We start from the raw sequence: 20,387 nt of genomic DNA on the forward strand, positions 1-20,387 counted from the left end.
GGTTGACAGAAAGCATGGGCACATTATGAGACACTTGACCCCTTGGCACAAATATACAAAAGGTCTTCTCACCTCACAGTGGCAGGACACAAGGATTTTATTTGCTGTTGCTGTTTTGCATCTTTGTATTTATATGCATCTGTTTGTGTGTGGTTGTGTGTGTCTTTGAGATAATTTTGTGTCTCCTTTTTTTGTTGTTGGTTGGTTGTTTTGTGTGTCTTTGTGGTTGTTTTGCCAATGTTTGTAGCTATTTTGTGTCTCTTTGCAGTTCCTTTGTAGTCTTTTTATGTCTCTTTGTGGTCATGTTGAGTCTTCTCCTGGTCTGTTATCTTGATTAACATTTTGCAGGTGAAGGCCAGGGGGGGCCTTGTTGAGTAATCCACCCATGACAGACAGGGAGATAGACATGGGGGCGTACTGTCGTGACGTAAGCAACAGGTTGGTTGGAGCCCCTGGCGGACGCCTAGTGCCTGCAGTTCCCCTCCTCTCCTAACCCAGCAGTTGAGCGCGTGCTGGTACTGTACATCCCCGTGTCCTCAGTCTCACAGGCAGCAACACACGGGGCTCGAGATAGGCTGCACTGCTGCACGAGACTTTACTGCAGCATACGGCTCGTGCCTCAGAGCGTTTTTCAAAGATTACCGTCAATAAAACGAGCGACAGATACAGACAGAGAGACGCAGTACACAGACTGACGAGCAGCAAACAAACGTCCTGTAGGTAAGAATATGTTAATTTATGTCCTAAATGATGATTCTTCATTGTGTGTTTAAACGACCTTTACATGGTAAACTGTACATAGTCAGTTGGTGTTGAATAGACTCAAAAAAATATTCGCTTTAATGTGAAATTCAGTCACGATAGACACCAGCAATGTCTCAGTATCGTGCCGCTACTTGAGGTTAAAGCCAGCTGAACCATAACGCACTGATTAAGGACAATACAAGATTTGTTTTCTTCCTCCCTCTGGTACATTTAGTTTTCATTTCCTCTTTTCTGTCTTGTTACATATGTCAGGTTTCACTGAAATATTGTTAGATGTTGTCAATGTCTCTTTAGAGCTATGACGTGCGATTTTTACACAGACGTTAATGTTTTATCTCGATTTAAGTCCCTGGCAGCTGCGTATGTGTGTTGTTTCGTAAGTCAAACTACTAGGAAGTGTTAGGTTTGATAGTACAAATTAAGAACGAGTCTAATTTTTAAACGTTTAACTTAACGTTGAACAATTCGAGCATCAGTGACTGTGAGTATTGATTTGTCTTCCTTGTTCGTTTATTTGCATCGTCGTGTAAGATCAGAAACTGGTTTAATAAGTTCTCACATACAAGGAGTTTGGCTTGATGTTTTAATGCATAACTATGATAAGAGAAAAAAAATCTAAAAGCAAGTAGTTTATTGCAACAGTCAAGAAACATAAATAAATTAGAAAAAATATACAATAAAAATATGAAAAAAAAGTATGCATTATCTATGCAACATGTATGATTGATCTTTTTTTTTTAAAGGTCCAGTATGTAGGATTTAGGGGATATTTTAGCAGAAATGGAATATAATAAGGTCTGGCCATAGATAGGGCCATTTCCGTGTTTGCGTCGGCCACTGCGGTTTGCAGCACCTCAGAGACAAGGGGGTTGGAAAAAACACTGGTTTTATAACGTGAAGCTTCTTTATTCAGTGTTTTATACTGATTTTAATCCACCTGGTGCATTTGTTTTGGAGAGAAAGAGACCTCTGTGGAAAATTCAGCTCACAGTAAAACCCTCCTGAACAATAAACACTGAAGGAATTCTACTCGGGAGAAGTTTCAGCTGGTTGCAATCTGCAGTCCTCACCCCTAGATGCCACTAAAATCCCATTACATTTTACACGCTGGACCTTTAAAATGAAAGGCAGTTACTGTCTATATTATTGCACTTTATGTTTCATGAGGATTGCAGTTGCAAAACATGTATTTAATCATTTTCAAGGAATTTGTTTGACTGTCCACTACTTATTGAGATGATTTTTGTGTTTCTCGTCTTCGTGTAAGCATCAATGGCTGCAGTGGTGTATCAGCAGCTAATGTTGTCACATGTTAATTGTTCTGTCAGTGTTGAGCTCAAACTGCATTTCTTCTGCAGATGGCTGATTTAGTGACATTGTTGTGATTGATTTTGGCTGTTTGACTGAACTGTGAATAATGTTTCTGTCAGGCAGCCTTATTGTTATCCCATTGATCAGTACAAATCAGTACATGATCACACACTAACAGAATCTCTGCCGTTACTCTACAAGAATAGTTAGTGGTCTGCCTCACGTGGCAGGAAATCAGGTACATTTATGCATTTATCACCCAGCCATGGTCAGTTCATAGACCTACAGCAGTGTAAGGAATAATGGAGGTAGAAGACAGTTTATGTTCTTGCTTCATCATCATCTCAGGGAATAGAAATTGAGTGAAACACTTCCAGAAATCCCGGAAAGTCCTAGCTTGATATCAGGACAGATTCTCAAAGCAATGCTGTATGCGTATGTCTATGCAGAACAGTTGTTTACTCATAGTCTAAGAGTCATTTAATCATACTGACAAATAGGGAGTGGAAGACTTTACTGATACCAATGTCATTATCGATTCTGCTTATCAATCCCATTTATGTTTTCCTTATTGATTCCTGATCAATTTTCTGTGTGTGTGGGGGGGGAAGTGTAGGCCTACACAGATTTTCAGCGTCAGTACAACTGTTTTATTATCTCCAAGTCTGAATGCAGTGTAATGAGATAAAATGAGAGAATATTTGTAGAGCATTTGTATCCATGTGGTTTTTCTTGGTCAAAGAAAAACCTGCCAAGCCAGCCTGCGTGGTGCTAATGTTATTATAACAGTATTATTACCCTTGGTAATGGACATGCTGCTCGTTTGGGAAGCAGTGGCGCTGGTGCGTAGTGTCACATACATGGCTTTCCTGGAATTTAAGTCCATGGCGTGTAGAAAGATGTTTCGGCATAATGCTGGTGTTTCCACTCTTTCTTGAAATGAAGAACATTTCTTCCTCTCTGCCATGATTCCTTCTTGTTGCAAATTTTCAGGAGCGAACACACATGTTTTACGTCAGTGTTTTGCAATGTGGAACTGTCAGAAAAAAAAGCTGGCATCAATAAAAGTAATTAATAAGCTCAGAGAGATATGATTTTGATGGATCAAACAATTTGGAAGTGGTTCTCAACTGGGACTGGTTCTCAATTTCCAGCTTTATTGACAAAGTGATAATCCATCATCAGACATCATCAGTGTCTTAGCTTGTCCTATAATATCCAGGTTTTGGAGGCAAACAGACATTTCCCTTGCACTGGTGTTTGGTGTATTGACGCCTCACTACAAAAATGACAATTGAAAATTTTTATTTTATTGATTTACTTGTTTATTTAACAAGGACAAATGCACAAAACATTGCTTCATATGTAAAGTACAAAGTAGATGCAGTGCATACAGGTGTCTAGTCATGGCTAATTTGCAACTGCTGTCCCTGATTAGGCTTTTAGAATTAAAACAGGAGGTGTGCAATTACTAAGCTTGAAGTAATACAACAGAATAATACAGCACAACATATTGTTCACACAAAATTTGGAAAATTTACAAAACTGTCAAAACTTGATGTAGTGTATTTCTTTGGATTTCGGTAGTGGTGCCATCCAGCAGATTTCTGATCCATTGCTTTCAATGCCTGTTTATATAATGACCTGATGGATGTAACTGTTGTTTGGTTGGCCTTGCCCCAAACGGTCATACAGTATAATAAATGAGAAATCACGGTATGCCTTGAGAGGTATATATTGTCTTATCAGGCGAAAGCAACTTAAATTTGTTTTGACAGTTTCGCATCGTCTTTTCACTGTCTATCAAACTTAAGCTGAGAATCTAAAATTACACCTAAAAATTTTAAGTCATGTACCAAATCTATCACTTTTTTGTCAATCCTTATTTTGAAATTTTTATTGACTTTTCTTCTTGTTGAAAAGCAAATTGAGACTGTCTTGTTGTAGATCAAAGTCCGATGATTATTTTGGAGCCACTGTGACACGCAAGGCTTTTCTTTTGAGAGCATTTTTGCTGCCATCTGAGGGTTTTTTTGCAGACACATATATATTGTGTCATGCACATACATTTGGTATTTGACTCTTTTGCAGCTGTCAGGTAAATCATTTATATACAAACTAAAGAGTAAAGGGCCTACAATGTAACCTTGTGGAATTCCCATTTAGCAAGTCTGGACTAGGTAGAATTTATTCTAATACACTAATCTCTGTGTTCAAGATATGGCCTAAACCAAGTAATTGCAACATTTGAAAAGTTACATTTCTTATTTATTATTTAAGAGGATTTCATGGTTCACAGTATCAAAGGCTTTTTTCAAGTCAATGAATACTGCTCCCATGACATCACCTTCATCTAGTGATTGTTTTATAGTGTCTGTTATTGAATTAACAGTTCGATTTCTCTGTTGAGTAGCTTGGTTTAAACCCAGATTGTTTGGGGTGTAGAAGATGGTTACTTTTATGGTAGTCAACATCTTTTGTTTGGCAATTTTTTTTAAGAAGCGCAGGTGAAATTGAAATTGGTCTGTAGTTAGAGAGCTGTCAAGTGCTCCAGCCTTGGGAATTGGAGTCATAATTACTGTTTTTAATTGTTGAGGCAATTCATGAGCTTTGAAGGATAAGTTGACCACATGTGTTACTGGCGTTAAAAGCAGAGAACTCTTTAAAAGAGGTATATCAAGCTGACATTATCCTTTGTCTTAGATTGCCTTAATTACTTAATGACTTTATCATCCTCACCTTGGTCTGCCTCTTTTATACACAAGGACGTTGACTGGTCTTTTAATGCCTGGTTCACACTACACGATATTTTAGCTGTGGCAACAAAACCCCAGCCTTTTTGATATTTCCTCTAGGGATGTTACAACAGTAGTAAAAAGGGAAAAATGATGACGTGAAACATCAGAGGCACTTTATCAACCCGCTGAGTATTGCCATTAGCGTCAAGCTAGCAAACAATGTTACATCTTCATAATGGAGACGGACCTTAAGTAAGAAAATTAAAAAATAGTGGATTTTACTTACCACAACTGCAGAGGGTACAAGCTTCATTTGAAATAGACTACATTATAAACAGGCAGTTATTTGTATTCCCTTTGTATTTTTATATTTTTTCCCATTTGCCTTGATAAAGTGAAAGCATTGTGCTGTCATTTCAAACATGACATTGACACATGTCATTCTCATGTTTGAGGGAGGATTATATAGTGTCACAATATTAAAGGGACATTGTGTAACATTTTCAGTTGTTTATTGGCAAAAATTGATGTCTGCATTCATAAATATGTCATCATTTGTGTATACCTCCACCAATAATCTGACTTATTTTCGTAAAAGGAGAATTTCAGATTTATTTGTACAGTGTGCGGGTAAGTCGTCTGTGGGGTTCCATAACATTCCGCCATCTTGAAAATACATCTGCCAGCAAGGGACATACAGCCCCGCCTTCGGCATTTTCATTTAGAGCCAGGCCAGCGCTGCGTGACTGAGAAGCCGAAGGACAGGAGCAAGAGGCGCTTTGCTACTACCCTGGCACTACTGCAGCATAAAAAAGTCTCAATCTTTGAGCATAATGCAGGATCATACATGAAAGCGCAAAAGGGAATCAAAAAGGCAACGTGACCGGCAAATTAAAAAAACGAGGGTCACCATCGGGGTAGCCTTTCCCAGATGGAAAGAGCTGCTGAAGGAGAAAGGTAATGCAATCACAGCTAACAGCGCGAACAGCTAACAGCGGCACTGGCCGCCAACAGCTGTTAGCCTCGCAGTGATGTGAGGAGAGGGATGAGGTGTGTGAGGTTGAGCCACTTGTCAGTTGTCAAAAGACAAGATGTGATTGGTTTGTTTCGATTCACACCCGCCCCAACAGTCCTACATTGTAAACACAGCCAGCATGGTGAGGAGGGGGTTTGTCAACTCGTGTCGCTTGTGTCTGTGTAGGAGCCTGAATGAATATTCCATGAAGTATCGGATGACATGGTTTCATCAGTGTTATCATAGCTTTTTGGTACACAGCGGCTACCGTTGCAATATGCGTTTGAAACAGTGAGGCGCTAGAGTGTGCTATCCATTTGAATGCAATATATGATTTCAAGGTTAAATGGGAGAATTTCCAACACACTGTGGCTTCAAACTTCATTTTTGTTGACAACTTCACAGTGATGGTAACATATTCTAAAGGTGTGTTCAAGTTAATTGAAACATATTTAATAGTATTTAAAAGTATCTCTGCTGATGGGGCCTAGGCCTGCATTTCTTTGATCCATAAGTCCACACTCTTGGATGAAGAGTAGAATCACAAATGAGTTGTTGCAGATCAGTTGGCAGCAGTTCTGACTGGAAAATATTTGCTGGTTCCTTCCTTGGGGGTAGTATCAGTTGTAGTATATGCCCACTTAATAGCTGCAAAAACAGTCGAGTGCTGTAAACACGCCATTTGCTTTTAATGGTGTGTTGTTTGCTTTCTTTACTAGACAATCTATCGCAATGTTCTTTTTGCCATCAAATGGAATAAGAAATTAAATTTCTCTGTATTTTATCCAAAAGTCCAGAATATCCAGGAGAAGATTACTGATTTTTTTTAATAAAGGAAGGCCTTGAGCAGTTGGAACGAGCAGAAGCCACAAGCTAAGCAGTATCTTAACACATCCAATTTTCTGTACCTGTTGGTTGACTCTTGTGTTTGATTCAGGTATGTCTTTTGACTTGAGGCGTTTTTGTTGAAAAGCATTGACTAAAACTGATAAAATCCCCCATTTTACCAGTGGCTAGATCTCCCTACCCATCTCAGCTCAGATTTACTGGATGATGCTAAACACAACATCCAGTGAATTTTCATCGTCTCTAGGGGCGTTGCTCAAACTACAGATTGTACTTCTGAATTTTCATATGGCTGCCACCACGGACACAAAGAGTATACAAGTGGATCAAGAGAGAGACCTGCCCCCTCGAGCTACTAGATCACACTTAACCAACACTGCCAAACTACTTACACTACGCACACTTACTTAGTAGCACCATCTTGTGTACCTGTACATTTACATACGTCCATACCGTATATGCTGACATATAGAGTATTCATATTTATATTACTATCTATATTGTATGTATTGGATTCATAGTGTGTTCACTGTATTCATATTATACCTCCAGCTGTTTATTCTGTATATTATCTGTTACTGTTAGCATTACTGTAATTATAGCTGCACTATATATCTTATACTTTCATACTTCATACTTCAATACTTCACTTCCTTTTCATTCCACATTGTATTCATTCCATATATCTATATTCTGTAAATGATTCTGCACTTTACTGCTTTTTGCACCTCTGGTTGGATGCTAAACTGTATTTGCAACAATGTTTAAAATCGTTCTTGCTTTGTCATTTAAGGTATTGTATGTCGACTGATAAGGGAAAAAAATAATTTAAATGTTTTTAGCGTAAGGCTGCAACATAACAAAATGTGATTAAAAAAATGAAAGGGTCTGAATACGTTGTGAATGTGCTGTATTTCAAACAGAGCTACACACCAACACGCACACTGAGCCGTACCATTCAGGATACACACACACCTAGAGCAGACGTCATGTAAACACTCACGCAGATGGGCAGAGAGCATCATGATGCCACAACCCCTCTTCCATTCTGCAGCACAGCTCACTCTAAAGCTCTTAACAGCTCGCTACTGCGACTATGTCGCTTTCTTTGTGCTGAGCGTGACTGTGTTTCTGTATGACATCAGTGCTGCTACATCTTTAAGGCTATAGCACAGCAGACAGTGGTGTGCAGCAGTGTTGAAGCTTCCTCATTTTAAAGACACAATCAGTAATAAAAATATTGATAACCTCACAATCAAAAATAGAAGCAGTAATGCAGTTGTATTTGTTGTCTTCATACTGTTTGCTTAGAGGTTACCTATTAGGGCTCAAGAGAATATGGTTTTGTCATCACAATGTCAACTTGTGCAGTAAACACATGCCAAAAGACTACGATATTGTACTCAGGGATTTTTTGAGTTGAAGAGATTATCAGTAAAAAAAACAGCACACAGTGGTTTTGCATTGCATAGTTTCCTCATATTGTGCAACCCTAATACAGATTGAGCCAATATGAGTAATCTCTGACACTGTCCCCAAGAGTCTAAAGATATGATTTTTCCAGAAGAAAACAACTACAGCTACGCCTTAATGAAAAATGTGTGTACAATGATGCAGATGTTTGGACTGACAGTGTGGGGTTTCGTGGGTTCCTTGGCTGATGATTTAAATGATCAATGTTTAGCTTAGCTAGCTTTGTGTTGCATTATCAGGTCAGTTGATATGCCTCCGCGCCAGTGACTGCTGTAGCTGGAGACATGTTTTCGGGTTGTCCTCCATACCATATAAACATCTCTCCGTCAATCCCATTCTCATAAACACAATAGCTCTAGAACACCTTAAGGGGCTTTCTTCAGATTTGGCACAAACATCAACTTGGACTGAACGATGAACTTACTGGACTTTGCTGGTCAAAGTTCAAAAGTCAAGGTCACAGCGATCTCAATGACCTCCTCAATAACCATAATGCCCTCAAACACAGTTGAAAAGAGAGGGATTAGCCGCAGGTGGGCTTCTGTCTGTCACGTCTGCAGAACGGCAGCTTGAACTGATTGTCTCGCCTAAAGGCACCACAAACTTCCAGCTGTCTTGAGAATCAAATCGAACAACCAACTCTGACCTTTCAGCTGAATGACATGTCTACAAAGTTTTAGTAGGATGTTTGTTTTTTCATAACTGTGTTTTCTCACAGGAAAATTTGTAAGAAACAAAAGTAAAGAAATACTATTACCAATACAAATTATAGCCAGATTTTGTTGGAATTCAGTTGGAATTAAAGGCTCTCACAGTCAGAATTCCCATGTGAATTGTATGTAAAAGGTGCTTTCCAAGTCTTATATTAACTTTCTGTACGAGTTAATTAAAATGGTTTTATTACTTGTGAATGAATATTCCCTAAGGCTGACAGAAATCCCAGTCTAGCAGTGAAAAGCAATTTAATCATCCTCTCACGTGGGCTATTTCCTTCTCACTAAGGCTGTTTAGTGGCTGTGGTGATGACAACATGTAATGAGCAGTTTCATGAATAAATCATTGTTGGTTGGCTTATAATTAATTTGCCATGACTCAACATTGTTGCTGATACACGTTTCTTCATAACGTGTGAGTGTGGTCTCTGCTGTCTGGTTTGTGTTCTGAGGAAACAGATGCCAGAAGAGGACAAGCTGTTCATTTCTGAGATATCCTGACTGGACTGGGAAAAGAAAAAAATATTGTTATATAATTTTTGTAAGTTTGTTTGTCAGCTGAGTTTTTTAGTTGGATTTCAAAAGCAAATGTTGCCTTTATAGAGAGTAAATCAGTGCCAAGCCAAATTAGCACATGACAGGCTGTCATTAATGCTGCTCGGTGTACAGTATGTTGAGGTCAGTGCTGGAAAATAACTAAGTACAATTATTAGGTACTTGTACTGTACTTGGATATTTTTATTTTCGTCTACATTCTACATTCTGCTTCTACTTCACTACATTTATTTGATATATTTAGTTACTTGTTAATATCTCATATTTCTTAAAGAGAGTTTGGCGTAATATTTTTTTAGGAGCAGGATGGGATCTAATCTCAGAAGGAATCTAGTTGTAGTCTTGCAAATGGCTGTAAGATCCACAATCTGTGTAAAATAATGCAGTGTGTGACCAAAAAAGGTCATATTTTCTTTAGATGTGGGAGGGTGTCAAACTTTAGTACTTCAAAAGTCTTTATTCTAAGTCTTCTAGTGTATGCTAGGCATAAAAGTATGAGGTTGTTTATCATATTATCATACCACACGTCCACTTTTCTGCTTTGGCTCTGGACATAAATTTGTTAGTGAGAAATAGTGTTTTCTACCATCATTTATAATTGAGTGTACATGTTTATTTTAATATTAATTATCACCATTTTGTACACAAAGAATGACTATACTATGAAACTCTCACATGAGCACATGCCTGGTGGTGTTATCTATGGTGTGATGTGTCAAGACAGTGAGTTGACAGCAGACAGCTGATTGGTCTGAATACAGAGGGCTGCATTGTTTTATGCGTACTGTCTCCTCTGCTCTCTGTCCCTCTCTCCATCCATCTAATATTTATCTATATTTATCAAGATGTCTTTTGCCTCCATGTTGTCTGCACAATAGCAATGATTTCTCTCCTCCAATGCTTAGTGTTTTCAAGGAGACACACTTGCACTATACAGGCAGCCTCCAGCACTATGTATTCAGTATTCAGCTGTGTGATTGCTTTTTTTTGTCACCACTGGCCTTCTCACAGCTTGACCTGTGCAGTCTGGGACCAATCACATTCAGCTCCAGGATCTGCTGCTGGGTATCTTGGGTAAAAAGAGCTACATGTGGGTATTGGTTTATTTACTTCTAGTGTCATTTCACATGCAAAGCAATAAAGCTGACAAGCTCTCTTGTGTTTGTTTATCCAGTGTGTCTATTTGCACCTAGATGAGAATAGTCACACCCCAGCTATTTGGCTATTTACACTCATATCTATGACATTATATTATGAATCCCATTGCATGCTGTGATTGGTTAGTACTTGTCAAGCTGACGCATCAAGGTCCAAAGTTTTAGGATTAGGGCAAAGAAGTCATGGTTACGGCTGTTTATTCTCTAATCTCAGATATTCACTGAGATAAAAGTGGTTAATTTACAAGAAACAAACTCAATAATATACTCCCAGAAAGTCTGGTGAAATAGTGTAAAGAGTGACACAGTCTATGGTGGGAATAACTCATGGGTCAAGCACAGGACTTTTACACAGGAGGTTGCGAGTTGGAGTCCTATGTGAGTCAATGTTTTGTTTTTTAAAGATTATTTTTTCAGAGCTTTTTGCTTTTAATGGACAGAGCCAGGGTGAAATGGGGGGAGAGAGAGAGAGAGAGAGAGAGAGAGAGAGAGAGAGAGAGAGAGTGGGGGGGATGACATGCAGAAAGGGTCACAAGCTGGAGTCGAACCTGCGACCACGAATGACTGCGACCATGAATCCCTTTGTATCTGGGATGGCAGCACTATCCACTATGCTTCCAGTACATGAGCATAAGTCGGTTTGATTTTAACTCCAGGGAGATCAAAGAAGGTTTAGAGTTACCTGTGAGTACTGTAACAATTAGAAGACGCCATTGTGACACCAGGCTATTGGCAAGAAGCCCCCGCAAAGTCCCATTGTTGCAAAAACGACGTGCTGAAGATGTTAGAATTTGCCAAAGAACACATTGACTGGCCTAAAGAGAAATGGTGCAACATTTTGTGTACTGATGAAAGCAAGATTGTTCTTTTTGGGTCTTGGGGCCGTAGACAGTTTGTCAGATAACCCCCAAACACTGAATTCAAGCCACAGTACACTGTGAAGATATGACATGATATGAGGATGTTTCTCATACTATGGTGTCGGGCCTAATTATCGTATCAGGGATCCTGTATCAGTTTGAATACATCAAAATACTTGAAGAGGTCATGTTGCCTTATGCTGAAGAGGAAATGCCCTTGAAATTGGTGTTTCAACAAGACAATGACCCCAAACACACCAGTAAGCGAGCAGCATCTTGGTTGCAGACCAACAAGATTAATGTTACACCAAAAGTGCTACTTTTGTGGCAAAACCAAGAAATGCAGAGGAATTGTGGGATGTAGTCCAATCATCCTGGGCTGAAATACCTGTTCACAGGTGCCAGAAGTTGGTCGACTACATGCAACACAGATGTGAAGCAGTTCTCAGAAACAGTGGTTATACAATTAAATATTAGCTCCGTGATTCACAGGAAAGCTAAATCTTCAAGTATTTTTCAGTTTACACAGTAATTGTTTGAGTTTGTAAAGAAAAATGCAGACACTGCTATTTTTTGAACAGCCTAATATTCCTTTTTCTTCACTTTCTGTAAAGTAATAACAAATTTGATAAGTTTTTCTTCATGTTTTGATTTGGAATAGAAGGTGCAGTGTTCTCAATGCATTTGTGTGTGTGGAAATAAAAGCAATTATAGGGATTTTGTAGCCTGGTTCCAGACCATAGACCCCGCCCACTCAACTGAGTAGGCTTGCATCTCTGGTCTGGCATACTGCAATGAATTTGCGATTTATCTCGTCCAAACGATGGACGGACCAATGAACGCTGGGGGTCTAGCGATTAGCCAATCAGCGCCACGCTGATGTCAAGCTGTACGCCGGTGGGTAACTGGTGAGGATAGCAACAATGGCGACCGCTACAGATCCTACAGACCACATTAATGAAGCTATCGAGGTATTTCGCCACTACTCGCGTTAATGGAGGACCAAATTAAGGAAGCTGCTAAACTGGATTTAACGGCGATGCAGCTGGGCGTGCACGACGACGGAGACATTTTAAACGGGCAATGCTCGCTTGTTTTCGGCACCCCCGAGGCATGGATACTAATGACGTCAGATTCTGGGTGAGTCGTTGATCTCTACTGATTGGTTAGGGAAAAATCAAATTCCCTCCCCCTTGTAAATCGCCTTCAATGGAGGCGATGTCAGACTGAAGGTTCTGGGAGCTTCAGTCTGACACTCAGGCTCGGGATTTTGGGCTTTACTCACCTTTTTCAACACACTGCTATTATTTTGAACACAACTGTACATTACCATCGCCAATAACAACCTAAGCTTACTACTGTTGGCTATATTGTATGTTTTTTTTGTGTGTTTTTTTTAATTTTATATACTTTATTAATAATCCCCGAGGGGAAATTCAATTTTTCACTCTGTTTGTCAGTTACACACAGGTCCGAACACACACATGCACAAACTGGACCTATAAATGCACTAAGTGGAGAGATGTCAGAGTGGGCTGCCCATGATAGGCGCTCCGAGCGGCTGGGGTGTTCGGTGCCTTGCTCAGGGTCACCTTGGCAGTGCCCAGGAGGTGAACTGGCACCTCTCCAGCTACCAGTCCATGCTCCATATTTTGGTCCGGACGGGGACTTGAACAGGCGACCCAAACATCACAATATAAAACGTCTGCTTTCAGTTTTTAAAAAAATGACGTTTCAAACGTAGGAAGATTGTAAGACGGCTACTCACCCATCTTTAAAGTGGTTACGTCTCCAGTCTGATCTCAAGTACGCAGCTGGTGGTGCACGGTGGTTTGTTTACATCATGTAACAGGACTGCATATTGAATTGATTCAGTGTGGACAGAGAGCTCTAATGTTACATGAGTAGTCTGGTCAGGTGTTTGGCTTAATGTCAAACCACTTTGAAAATTTTTACTCCAGCCCATACATACCTAGGAGTATACACCTGGGTGAAATTGCCACATCGGCTATTCCACCTGGCTCCAAATAGCAATGCTGGCTATGGACACCTGGGTGCAAATAGCACTTGTCTTATTTATTCTCTGTAGCTCCATTAAGTTGCCAGAATCTCATTAACCAGTCCTCCTACAACTATCACAAACAACGTCTTTGTGGTCACTAGTGCTTTAAGAATCTGGTATCAGATAAGGAAGTCATTCAAGTTCCGTGAAACTTCAACCTGTACTCCAGTTTGTCACAATCATGCCTTCCCCTCCCCTCTTACTGACAATACGTTTAGGCTTTGAAAAAATACAGGCATCACCAATATAGCAGACGTTTATATCAATAGCACTATTGCCACCTTCAGTCAGTTAAAAGAAAAGTACACACTCCCAAGTTCGCATCGCAAAATCTACAAATAGAATGTATAAAAAAAAGTTTCCAGAATCTCGCCGATTCTAAACAATAAACAGTATTATTGATATTCACATATTTCTTTCTCAACACTGACCTGCTTCATATTCATACATCTACCATTCATACCCAAGGGGATCATTAAAGTTTAATCTAATCTTGTGCATAATCACATCCTGAAGTCGTGCAGCTCCACAGGAGCAGCAGGGATTAAGTACCTGGTTTAAAGGGCACTCCACAAACTCTCTGGGGATTCAAACCAATAACAAGCTGCTGCCGTCACTGTTGGAAGAAAAGCTGGTTTGCAAACAGGCGTTGTAAAATTGCCAGTTAGCTGACGAACCGTGCCGTGTTCATCAGACGTTTTCCGTCAGTCAGCTGCCAAGTTAATCTTGTTTGTTCGATTTACCTTTTGTTGTTATTTTCCCTTCTTGTCCTGAAATGACTGCAGTAGGAGTGAGATAAACACATTGCTGTAGATATGGGAATTGTTTCTCACAGAAAAGCACAGAGGCGCAGGCACATAAACACACATGACTAAAGACAAAAGCATTGTAATTTTCAGTTACTGTAATTTATTCCACACGGGCTAATGAAGTTATATAGATACAAATCTCTTTTCATCACACACATATACAACTTTTGCTCTCAAGTATGATGTCTGTCAGTTTTTCGTTTGTGTCAGTTGTAAGTCCCTTCAGTCACTTTTTAACTGGTTAAACCTGTATTTTATACTTGTAGTATAAAGAGCCACTTTATTGTAAGACTAACGCATTTGTCCCAAAATAAAGGTGTTCCTTGTTGCTAGAGATTTTACCTTTTTGGACTTCTTTCCCCTCCCTATGCACCTTGAAAGTAGGTGAAGTTGTGCCAGAAACCCCCAACGTGCTTCTCCATTAGAAGTGAAACATTTAATGTAATTTTTTAAAATTAATTAATAACTACCTGTATGGTTGCATATTTATCTTTTTACTCCGACAATGAGAAATGTGGATTGGTTTGTCATTTGGTTTCATTAATCTGTTTGAAACAGAGTCAGCATGTTTGTATTTTCATACACTGAACTGAAGTTAATATGAAGTTTGTATTGTCATAGCATTGAACCTCACTAGCTGGTGTGTATAGTAACCTATATCGTTCAAGTTGCACAAGGGTGCCTCACACTCATAAGTTTGTGTGTGCAACTTAACTGCAGATTGTGGTCTTGTTTTATGAGATTGCGTTATAGTAGGTGGTCATTTTGTGTTCACTACCTGGATCCCTCTGGAAATAATGGAGTCCTTACATATTTGATCAACACCTAAATGGGCTCCCACAAATATATACTCTCAGTGGTGACTGTTGTAGGTACACTTGTACAGTCTATTGCAGTAACATACAACAGCTCTGCCATAAATTGTACCTTTTTAAAAAGATCAAAATGTGTGATTTTAATTATTTGTTTAGCAACGAGGTCATAGTTAAAGGTGGTGTTGTACTAGACTACATTATATTCTGTCTGAATAATAGTAACACCTCTCCTTACAACACAATCTGACACATCATCACTAACTATGACCTCAGTTCTTAAACATAATTTAATTAACACCTCTATCACAGTATGAAAAGAAATGATTGGCATCCTGAAAGCAGACTGTTAGATTGCATTAGATTGTACAAGTTTACAAAATAAAGTGGCCACTGAGTGTATGATTGGTCACATAACTGCATGCAGTACCAGTACCATCCCTGTTTTGTTGCCCTAGGCCAATGCTCATGACATGAAGGTTTTCTATAGAGATGAGTTGGGTGTTACTCTAATGTTAAAATATAAGCTGCCACTTAAGATCAATTCTGAGCATCTCAACAAAAAGAAAAAGAAAAGAAAAACGCTGATGGAAATTCTTTTTTCAATTGATTTAAAGTAGACACAAAGCAGGCTCAGTAAAAGGCTGAATGGTTCCCTTATTTCATGATGACTTCTCTTTAACTGCTGCAGTTAAATAGTTTGTTACAACACAGGTGGTAATGAATCAGGAGTCTAAATGCTCTGTTAAACCTGAAACAGCCTTTCATGTGACCGGAACCCATGTGTAAACAGACCTACCAAGGACTTTACAGGTTGTAGTGTGCTTTCTGTAGGGATGCTCTGGAGATGAGACAGACTCACCTGTACAAGCAGAGCACACAATTTTGTTTTATTGGTGAATTTTCAGACTGTAGATGTGTAGATAATGCTATCATGATGTCAGTGGGGAGTTCGTTCCACCAGGACCAGGCCAGAACTGCAAACATTCATGACTCAGTTGAGAGTTAGCATGGCCCCCTTTATGTTGAGGAAGTAGCAAGCTGATTGGCAGAAGCAGAGTGTAGTGGATGGCCTGGGGTGTACGTTTTGACTGTGTCCTGCCTGTAGGATGGGCCCGAGCCATTCCCAGCATTATAGGCAAGTACTAGTGTCCTAAATTAGATTTGAGCAGTCACTGGTAGCCCCCAGCAGGAGGAGGAGCTAAGTCGTGTGGGAGAACTTGGGTAAATTGAAGACTAGTCAGGTTGCTGCATACTGGATGATGCCAAGTGTGATACGGCAAGAATAGTTATAGGCCTTTGAAGTTTAAACCTTTTCTAATAAAAAGTCTTTTAGGGTGTCTGTATATTCTAAAAGTCTTAAAATGTCTTAAATTCAATTTTATGAATATTAATTTAGGCCTTCAAATCCCTTAAACTCTTACATTTATATTTGCAGTGTCCTAATTGTCACAGACATTTTATTTAATCTATCCATCTTTTAATTTCTGAGCCAAAATGAGTCAAGCTCTTCTGTGTAAGAGTCTAAATTTCTGATGTTACAAGTCTTTAAATCCACCACTGGACCTAAAACGTCCTTTTTACTTCATACTTGCACTTACCTGTTGGCAAAACTTAAATTAACCTAACTCACTATAATAATCATATTCCTACATAAAACCTACCTCTGCATGGGACCACATATCTACTACATAACCTTTATACTGTACTTAGGGTTATGCTTACCTGCAAAGCTTGAAAAATAAAAAGATGATTCGTCCAAAAAGTCTTACATTTGTTAAAAAAATATTGTGAAAATGTTTTATAAAGCATCAGCTTTAAGTGTGTGATACCTGTAGACACACTGGTCTTTGTAATATTAACCTAACTAGATAGATAGATAGAAGAGATGACGGACTGAGTTTAGGAGCTTTCAATGATGAATTCCTTTTTTGTATTTGACCTAGATATTGTTGAGTCCTTGGTATCAGCGCAGGAGAAAAAGCACACTTAGTTCACTAAACACTTTCTCAACAATAAGTCCTTTTGGAAAAGTAGAACAAGGCTTTTGGAAACTGGAGCAGTTGTGAGAAACAATCTGTTCTTGTTTTCCTGGGTCAGAAGCAGAACATTTCAAGCTACTTTGCACCCTTTAACTAAAGTATGCAACTGTTATCAACCAGTGATTAGTTTGCAGTCTGTCTAAATTTGTGGATGATGACGATGATGCTGTTGCTTGTGCCGGCCTCCCTTAGGAAGATTTTGTTTTGTCTTTGTATTCGCACTCTGTCCTCTATAATAATTCTGCATAACATGAAAGACATGAGTGTGGATTGATTCTGTGGGGATTGGCAGTGGCAATTTTGCAATTCCACTTCAACAAAAGATGAACAAGACAATACTCTCTTACAGTGTCATGCTTTATTAATGCTCAGCACATGGTACACATGACAAAGGTTAGTTTAAAATATACACCTCAATGGGAAGCTGTCAGGCTCTTTTATACCTTCCTTCTGTCCCATGCTCCCGGCAGCTTCTCATTAGCTTTGGCCTCTCTGAGTCGCAGGCCAGGCCTGATGGGCCAACTTCTTTCAGAGGCACCTATCATTTGGTCCTAACAAAAGTATTGCCAACTGAATATTGTTATGCTGGAACAAACCTTTATTGGTCACACTTATTCTATGGACCCTACAGTTACATTTACAAGATCACAAGCCCCTCCTGCCAGACGACCAGGAGTATATGCGTGCGCTCCATACAATAACCCAGTGTTTCCCATGAATTTATTTAATCTAATTTCACTGGAGTGTTGCACATAGCTCATTCACTCATCCCCTCCTAGCCCAGCTCTCCCCCTTTCATTCTGTATTAGACCACACAAGACAAAAATTGCCAAGCTAATGTTAGCCATCCCCACCATTCCTTCGCCTCGCTCCCTGCCGCTGTAGACTGCTTCCCCGGGTCTAGCCCTTTATGGTGAGGTGGTCTGTAGTGGCGGGGAGTGAGGTGGAGGACGCACTTGGATTTGAGGCTCTAGCTAACGTTAGCTACATAAACATGTAGTCGAAGTCGTGAGCCTTTGGCTACAGTTAACAGAAGGCTAAACTATTAGAATCATTTTTGTCCTTCTCTGAAACACTTTGCTGATGTGTTTTATTTTATTTATTGTCAGGCTTTCTTTTAGACTCTTTTTTTTTTTTTAAGATTATTTTTTTTTGGGCTTTTGCCTTTAATTGACAGGAGAGAGTGAAATGGGGGAGTGAGAGAGAGTGGGGGGATGACATACAGCAATGGTTGCGAGCTGGAGTCGAACCCGCAACCGCTGCAGCGAGGCATCACCTCTGTACATGAGGCGCCGGCACTATCCACTATGCTACTGATGCCCCTAGACTCTGTTTTTGATAAGTCCGTCTTCCTTTTTTGGGTTGCTTTGCAGTGTAGGCAGTCATTGCCAATGCTGGAATAGCAATCTGCTCTGCAGGATTCTCCCTCATTAAATCAGGCTTTCACAAAAGGGACGTTTCTTGATCGCTATCAGAATGTTAAGAGAATTTCAACAAATATAACAAAAAATGCTTCTAAAATAAGTTGCTGACCCTATCTTAAAGGTTCATATGATTAATACAGGTTACATGGTATGGATTTGAATGTTGTAGAAATTAAACATGCTTACATGTGCAACAAAGATATTCAAACAAGATTATGCAATGTATAATTTCCCTTACAGATTTCTACCTTGTATTCACTTGAAATGAAGCTCCCATTTTCTAACCAGAAACCCAGTTTAAAGTTATCCTTCCAGGAAAAAGCAAAAATAATTCAAATGGTTAAAAAAAATGTATTTTTAATAAATTGGATTAGGTAAATCACAGGATAGTTTTGTTCAAGTTTAATTCAATTAATTCTGAATGTGAATGTTTTTATAGACTTACTGAAAAATATTATTTTCTCTATTATTTGGTTTATCTGAAACATGGCTTTCTCAGGAACCAGTGACCTTTTGATCAACTACAAAAATTGCTGCAGATTGATTTTCTGTTGACTGACTATTCAATTCTACTCTACTCTAAATGTAACAAATAAATAGGGGTCTGTGCTTAATGCTTATTGTTTAAATTGACTTTGATTTGGCCCAGTGGTGGCGTATGACAAAGTGTAGAGTAAAGCTTAAAGTGTATGTCGTGTGAAATACTGGTTGGATTGTTTGAGAATTTGACACTTCAGGGTGCTTGTGCTCATGTAAGGGGATGCACAGTATAGGTGGTAGTCTAAATATCAACACTCATCCTTTAATCCCCCCACATTACAGATGAAATAAAGCCCGGCAGGTACTGGAAATGTCAAGGGCATCATGACAACAACCATGTTTCTTTGTTTGTTTGTGCATAAGAGTGCCAGTGATTTTCTGGTGTGTGTGTGTGTGTGTGTGTGTGTGTGTCTGTGTTTGTACCCTTATCAAGTTCTTGTATACTCTTGTTTAGAGATGCACACAGAAAAAGGCACATATGGTAGTGTTCCCACCTCTCCTTCTGTCTGTTCCCCTGTCGGTGTGATGTACCAGAAGACATCCCACACTGGGATCAGAGCAGTGCTGCCTGTCTGACTCTGTGTCAAACACTTACTCTTACCTGCGTCATGTTGCTCCTGTGGTGCTGCATTACTTCAGTGGTTACAGCTGTTGGCTCACACATTAAAGGATCCAGGTCTCCGCATTTTGTTTCTTGTGCTCTTTGTGCAAGGCTTAACAATAAGGATGGTCAAGGGCAAGTAAAATGCCATGTCAGGCTAGTAAATCTAGCAACTTACTTGCCTGATTGGGCAAGTGGTAAAAAAGAATGAGATGCCCTGTTTTTCCAGAGCTGGTAATGGAAATAGCTATGGGGTGAGCCATCTGGCTTCCTTCTTATCTCTAGTGAGAGTTGGACTTATACCGTACCGATTGTGCACTAGTGAGAAAATGGCAGTTGGTGAAGACACAGTTTATGAGACAAAGCGCAAGCGAGCATTTCAATTATCCTGGAAACAGGAGTGCAGTTGGGTGACTTAGCGGGATATGGGCTGAACTTCAACCATATATTGTGCAGTTTGTGACAAGTTTGAGAGGAAGGTTGTATAATGCAAAGCTTTGCTACAGCAACTAAGGCCACCTTTACACCTGGTATTAACATGCCTCCCAGGTGATTGGATAACGGGTGGACAGCCCTTACTATAGGTTAGAATGCACCAAATGCGTTTCAATGCATCTTGAGATCCGATTGCTCAGGCAGTATTCTAAGGTGGCGTCATTCTTTC

General features: G+C 39.5%; 1 protein-coding gene across 2 annotated transcripts in view; it reads left to right on the forward strand.

Annotated features, from left to right (window-relative positions):
• The first annotated feature begins 499 nt into the window (after window positions 1-499).
• The window catches only part of gdpd4a (glycerophosphodiester phosphodiesterase domain containing 4a), a 48,404-nt gene continuing 28,516 nt past the window's right edge, over window positions 500-20,387 (forward strand). Inside the window, exon 1 of one of the 2 annotated variants that reach the window (XM_033631851.2) lies at window positions 500-720. The gene's annotated coding sequence lies outside the window, so the exon portion shown is untranslated. The remainder of the gene's footprint in view (window positions 721-20,387) is intronic. The other variant, XM_078166900.1, reaches the window with a different exon arrangement.

The sequence above is a fragment of the Epinephelus lanceolatus genome, chromosome 4, assembly GCF_041903045.1.
Source record: "Epinephelus lanceolatus isolate andai-2023 chromosome 4, ASM4190304v1, whole genome shotgun sequence".
In the NCBI taxonomy this organism is placed as follows: domain Eukaryota; kingdom Metazoa; phylum Chordata; class Actinopteri; order Perciformes; family Serranidae; genus Epinephelus; species Epinephelus lanceolatus.